The following is a 7,439-nucleotide window of genomic DNA, read 5'->3' on the forward strand; positions in this document are numbered from 1 at the left end:
AAGGAACCAACACACAGCAGATGAGTTTGTACGAAGCGAGTCTTCTGTGTTTTAAACGCATTCTTACTGCTAACTCTTATATGCGTCTCTAGGGCTAGAAAAGACTGTTTCAACATTTTCCAAAAAAGGGTTTCTGAACTGCTGCAAACACACATCAGTTTAACTCTGGAAGTTGAATACACATATTGACAACCATTCTGCTAGATAGCTCCGTTTTGGTTTTAGAGCAAGGTATTTCTCTTTACAGCCTGTTCTCCCATCCATTCTGGTATGTCCAAATGCAGCTTTTAGAAGAAATGTGTTTCTAACTCTCTGAATCTAAACATAGATGCAACTTCCTAAAGAAAACCAAGACACAGCATATGAGTAAGTACGAAGCGGGTCTTCTGTGTTTTAAACGCATTCTTACTGCTAACTCTTATATTCGTCTCTGGGGCTGGAAATAACTGTTTCTTCATTCTCCAAAGAAAGGGTTTCTGAACTGCTGCAAACACACATCAGTTTAGCTCTGGAAGTGGAATACACACATTGAAAGCCATTCAGCAAGAAAGCTCCGTTTTGGTTTTAGAGCAAGGTATTTTTCTTTACAACCTGTTCTCCCATCCACTCTGGAATGTCCAAACGCAGCTTTTAGAAGAAACGTGTTGCAACCTCGCTGAATCTAAACATAGATGCAACTTCCTAAAAGGAACCAACACACAGCAGATGAGTTTGTAAGAAGCAGGTCTTCTGTGTTTTAAACGCATTCTTACTGCTGTTATATGCGTATCTAGGGTTGGAAATGACTTTTTCTACATTCTCCAAAGAAAGGGTTTCTGAACTGCTGCAAACACACATCAGTTTAACTCTGGAAGTGGAATACACACATTGACAACCATGCTGCTAGATAGCTCCGTTTTGGTTTTAGAGCAAGGTATTTCTCTTTACAGCCTGTTCTCCCATCCGCTCTGGAATGTCCAAACGCAGCTTTTAGAAGAAACGTGTTTCTACCTCACAGAATCTAAACATAGATGCAACTTCCTAAAAGGAACCAACACACACCAGATGAGTTTGTACGAAGCGAGTCTTCTGTGTTTTAAACGCATTCTTACTGCTAACTCTTATATGCGTCTCTATGGCTGGAAATGACTGTTTCTACATTCTCCAAAGAAAGGGTTTCTGAACTGCTGCAAACACACATCACTTTATCTCCGGATTTGAATATACACATTGAAAACCATTCTGCTAGATAGCTCCGTTTTGGTTTTAGAGCAAGGTATTTCTCTTTATAGCCTGTTCTCCCATCCACTCTGGAATGTCCAAATGCAGCTTTTAGAAGAAACGTGTTGCAACCTCGCTGATTCTAAACATACATGCAACTTCCTAATAGAAACCAATACACAGCAGATGAGTGTGTACGAAGCGGGTCTTCTGTGTTTTAAACGCATTCTTACTGCTAACTCTTATATGCGTCTCTAGGGCTGGAAATGACTGTTTCTACATTCTCCAAAGAAAGGGTTTCTCAACTTCTGCAAACACACATCAGTTTATCTCTGGAAGTAGAATACACACATTGAAAACCATTCTGCTAGATACCTCCGTTTTGGATTTAGAGCAAGGTATTTCTCTTTACAACCTTTTCTCCCATCCACTCTGGAATGTCCAAACGCAGCTTTCAGAAGAAACGGGTTGCAACCTCGCTGAATCTAAACATAGATGCAACTTCCTAATAGGAACCAATACACAGCAGATGAGTTTCTACGAATCGGGTCTTCTGTGTTTTAAACGCTTTCTTATTTCTAACTCTTATATGTGTCTCTATGACTGGAAATGACTGTTTCTACATTCTCCAAAGAAAGGGTTTGTGAACTGCTGCAAACCCACATCAGTTTATCTCTGGAAGTTGAATATACACATTGAAAACCATTCAGCTAGATAGCTCCGTTTTGGTTTCAGAGAAAGGTATTTCTCTTTACAGCCTGTTCTCCCATCCACTCTGGAAGGTCCAAAGGCAGCTTTTAGAAAAAACGTGTTTCTACCTCGCTGAATCTAAACATAGATGCAACTTCCTAAAAGGACCCAACCCACAGCAGATGAGTTTGTACGAAGCGGGTCTTCTGTGTTTTCAAGGCATTCTTACTGCTAACTCTTATATGCATCTCTATGGCTGGAAATGACTGTTTCTACATTTTCCAAAAAAGGGTTTCTGAACTGCTGCAAACACACATCAGTTTAACTCTGGAAGTTGAATACATATATTGACAACCATTCTGCTAGATAGCTCCGTTTTGGTTTTAGAGCAATGTATTTCTCTTTACAGCCTGTTCTCCCATCCATTCTGGTATGTCCAAACGCAGCTTTTAAAAGAAACGTGTTTCTACCTCTCTGAATCTAAACATAGATGCAACTTCCTAAAGAAAACCAACACACAGCATATGAGTAAGTACGAAGGGGGACTTCTGTGTTTTAAACGCATTCTTACTGCTAACTCTTATATGCGTCTCTAGGGCTGGAAATGACTGTTTCTACATTCACCTAAGAAAGGGTTTCTGAACTGCGGCTAACATAAATCAGTTTAACTCTGGAAGTTGAATACACACATTGACAACCATTCTGCTAGATAGCTCCGTTTTGGTTTTAGAGCAAGGTATTTCTCTTTATAGCCTGTTCTCCCATCCACTCTGGAATGTCCAAACGCAGCTTTTAGAAGAAACGTGTTTCTACCTCACAGAATCTAAACATAGATGCAACTTCCTAAAAGGAACCAACACACAGCAGATGAGTTTGTACGAAGCGAGTCTTCTGTGTTTTAAACGCATTCTTACTGCTAACTCTTATATGCGTCTCTATGGCTGGATATGACTGTTTCTACATTCTCCAAAGAAAGGGTTTCTGAACTGCTGCAAACACACATCACTTTATCTCCGGATTTGAATATACACATTGAAAACCATTCTGCTAGATAGCTCCGTTTTGGTTTTAGAGCAAGGTATTTCTCTTTACAGCCTGTTCTCCCATCCACTCTGGAATGTCCAAATGCAGCTTTTAGAAGAAACGTGTTGCAACCTCGCTGATTCTAAACATATATGCAACTTCCTAATAGAAACCAATACACAGCAGATGAGTTTGTACGAAGCGGGTCTTCTGTGTTTTAAACGCATTCTTACTGCTAACTCTTATATGCGTCTCTAGGGCTGGAAATGACTGTTTCTACATTCTCCAAAGAAAGGGTTTCTCAACTTCTGCAAACACACATCAGTTTATCTCTGGAAGTAGAATACACACATTGAAAACCATTCTGCTAGATACCTCCGTTTTGGATTTAGAGCAAGGTATTTCTCTTTACATCCTTTTCTCCCATTAACTCTGGAATGTCCAAACGCAGCTTTCAGAAGAAACGGGTTGCAACCTCGCTGAATCTAAACATAGATGCAACTTCCTAATAGGAACCAATACACAGCAGATGAGTTTCTACGAATCGGGTCTTCTGTGTTTTAAACGCTTTCTTATTTCTAACTCTTATATGTGTCTCTATGACTGGAAATGACTGTTTCTACATTCTCCAAAGAAAGGGTTTGTGAACTGCTGCAAACCCACATCAGTTTATCTCTGGAAGTTGAATATACACATTGAAAACCATTCAGCTAGATAGCTCCGTTTTGGTTTCAGAGAAAGGTATTTCTCTTCACAGCCTGTTCTCCCATCCACTCTGGAAGGTCCAAAGGCAGCTTTTAGAAAAAACGTGTTTCTACCTCGCTGAATCTAAACATAGATGCAACTTCCTAAAAGGACCCAACACAAAGCAGATGAGTTTGTACGAAGCGGGTCTTCTGTGTTTTCAAGGCATTCTTACTGCTAACTCTTATATGCATCTCTATGGCTGGAAATGACTGTTTCTACATTTTCCAAAAAAGGGTTTCTGAACTGCTGCAAACACACATCAGTTTATCTCTGGAAGTTGAATACAAACCTTGAAAACCATTCTGCTAGATAGCTCCGTTTTGGTTTTAGAGCAAGGTATTTCTCTATACAGCCTGTTCTCCCATCCACTCTGGAATGTCCAAACGCAGCCTTTAAAAGAAACGTGTTTCAACCTCGCTGATTCTAAACATAGATGCAACCTCCTAATAGGAACCAATACACAGCAGATGAGTTTGTACGAAGCGGGTCTTCTGTGTTTTAAATGCATTCTTACTGCTAACTCTTATATGCGTCTCTAGTGCTGGAAATAACTGTTTCTTCATTCTCCAAAGAAAGGGTTTCTGAACTACTGCAAACACACATCAGTTTATCTCTGGAAGTTGAATACACACATTGAAAACCATTCAGCTAGATAGCTCCTTTTTGGTTTTAGAGCAAGGTATTTCTCTTTATAGCCTGTTCTCCCATCCACTCTGGAATGTCCAAACTTAGCTTTTAGAAGAAACGTGTTTCTACCTCACAGAATCTAAACATAGATGCAACTTCCTAAAAGGAACCAACACACAGCAGATGAGTTTGTACGAAGCGAGTCTTCTGTGTTTTAAACGCATTCTTACTGCTAACTCTTATATGCGTCTCTAGGGCTAGAAATGACTGTTTCAACATTTTCCAAAAAACGGTTTCTGAACTGCTGCAAACACACATCAGTTTAACTCTGGAAGTTGAATACACATATTGACAACCATTCTGCTAGATAGCTCCGTTTTGGTTTTAGAGCAAGGTATTTCTCTTTACAGCCTGTTCTCCCATCCATTCTGGTATGTCCAAACGCAGCTTTTAAAAGAAACGTGTTTCTACCTCTCTGAATCTAAACATAGATGCAACTTCCTAAAGAAAACCAACACACAGCATATGAGTAAGTACGAAGGGGGACTTCTGTGTTTTAAACGCATTCTTACTGCTAACTCTTATATGCGTCTCTAGGGCTGGAAATGACTGTTTCTACATTCACCAAAGAAAGGGTTTCTGAACTGCGGCAAACATAAATCAGTTTAACTCTGGAAGTTGAATACACACATTGACAACCATTCTGCTAGATAGCTCCGTTTTGGTTTTAGAGCAAGTTATTTTTCTTTACAGCCTGTTCTCCCATCCACTCTGGAATGTCCAAAGGCGGCTTTTTGAAGAAACGTGTTTCTACCTCGCTGAATCTAAACATAGATGCAACTTCCTAAATGTAACCAACACACAGCAGATGATTTTGTACGAAGCGGGTCTTTTGTGTTTTAAACGCATTCTTACTGCTAACTCTTATATGGGTCTCTAGTGCTGGAAATAACTGTTTCTTCATTCTCCAAAGAAAGGGTTTCTGAACTACTGCAAACACACATCAGTTTATCTCTGGAAGTTGAATACACACATTGAAAACCATTCTGCTAGATAGCTCCTTTTTGGTTTTAGAGCAAGGTATTTCTCTTTATAGCCTGTTCTCCCATCCACTCTGGAATGTCCAAACGCAGCTTTTAGAAGAAACGTGTTTCTACCTCACAGAATCTAAACATAGATGCAACTTCCTAAAAGGAACCAACACACAGCAGATGAATTTGTACGAAGCGAGTCTTCTGTGTTTTAAATGCATTCTTACTGCTAACTCTTATATGCGTCCCTATGGCTGGAAATGACTGTTTCTACATTCTCCAAAGAAAGGGTTTCTGAACTGCTGCAAACACACATCACTTTATCTCCGGATTTGAATATACACATTGAAAACCATTCTGCTAGATAGCTCCGTTTTGGTTTTAGAGCAAGGTATTTCTCTTTACAGCCTGTTCTCCCATCCACTCTGGAATGTCCAAATGCAGCTTTTAGAAGAAACGTGTTGCAACCTCGCTGATTCTAAACATATATGCAACTTCCTAATAGAAACCAATACACAGCAGATGAGTTTGTACGAAGCGGGTCTTCTGTGTTTTAAACGCATTCTTACTGCTAACTCTTATATGCGTCTCTAGGGCTGGAAATGACTGTTTCTACATTCTCCAAAGAAAGGGTTTCTCAACTTCTGCAAACACACATCAGTTTATCTCTGGAAGTAGAATACACACATTGAAAACCATTCTGCTAGATACCTCCGTTTTGGATTTAGAGCAAGGTATTTCTCTTTACATCCTTTTCTCCCATCCACTCTGGAATGTCCAAACGCAGCTTTCAGAAGAAACGGGTTGCAACCTCGCTGAATCTAAACATAGATGCAACTTCCTAATAGGAACCAATACACAGCAGATGAGTTTCTACGAATCGGGTCTTCTGTGTTTTAAACGCTTTCTTATTTCTAACTCTTATATGTGTCTCTATGACTGGAAATGACTGTTTCTACATTCTCCAAAGAAAGGGTTTGTGAACTGCTGCAAACCCACATCAGTTTATCTCTGGAAGTTGAATATACACATTGAAAACCATTCAGCTAGATAGCTCCGTTTTGGTTTCAGAGAAAGGTATTTCTCTTTACAGCCTGTTCTCCCATCCACTCTGGAAGGTCCAAACGCAGCTTTTAGAAAAAACGTGTTTCTACCTCGCTGAATCTAAACATAGATGCAACTTCCTAAAAGGACCCAACACACAGCAGATGAGTTTGTACGAAGCAGGTCTTCTGTGTTTTCAAGGCATTCTTACTGCTAACTCTTATATGCATCTCTATGGCTGGAAATGACTGTTTCTACATTTTCCAAAAAAGGGTTTCTGAACTGCTGCAAACACACATCAGTTTATCTCTGGAAGTTGAATAAAAACATTGAAAACCATTCTGCTAGATAGCTCCGTTTTGGTTTTAGAGCAAGGTATTTCTCTATACAGCCTGTTCTCCCATCCACTCTGGAATGTCCAAACGCAGCCTTTAAAAGAAACGTGTTGCAACCTCGCTGATTCTAAACATAGATGCAACCTCCTAATAGGAACCAATACACAGCAGATGAGTTTGTACGAAGCGGGTCTTCTGTGTTTTAAATGCATTCTTACTGCTAACTCTTATATGCGTCTCTAGTGCTGGAAATAACTGTTTCTTCATTCTCCAAAGAAAGGGTTTCTGAACTACTGCAAACACACATCAGTTTATCTCTGGAAGTTGAATACACACATTGAAAACCATTCAGCTAGATAGCTCCTTTTTGGTTTTAGAGCAAGGTATTTCTCTTTATAGCCTGTTCTCCCATCCACTCTGGAATGTCCAAAGTTAGCTTTTAGAAGAAACGTGTTTCTACCTCACAGAATCTAAACATAGATGCAACTTCCTAAAAGGAACCAACACACAGCAGATGAGTTTGTACGAAGCGAGTCTTCTGTGTTTTAAACGCATTCTTACTGCTAACTCTTATATGCGTCTCTAGGGCTAGAAATGACTGTTTCAACATTTTCCAAAAAAGGGTTTCTGAACTGCTGCAAACACACATCAGTTTAACTCTCTAAGTTGAATACACATATTGACAACCATTCTGCTAGATAGCTCCGTTTTGGTTTTAGAGCAAGGTATTTCTCTTTACAGC

The sequence above is a fragment of the Saimiri boliviensis genome, chromosome X (genome assembly GCF_048565385.1).
Source record: "Saimiri boliviensis isolate mSaiBol1 chromosome X, mSaiBol1.pri, whole genome shotgun sequence".
Lineage (NCBI taxonomy): Eukaryota > Metazoa > Chordata > Mammalia > Primates > Cebidae > Saimiri > Saimiri boliviensis.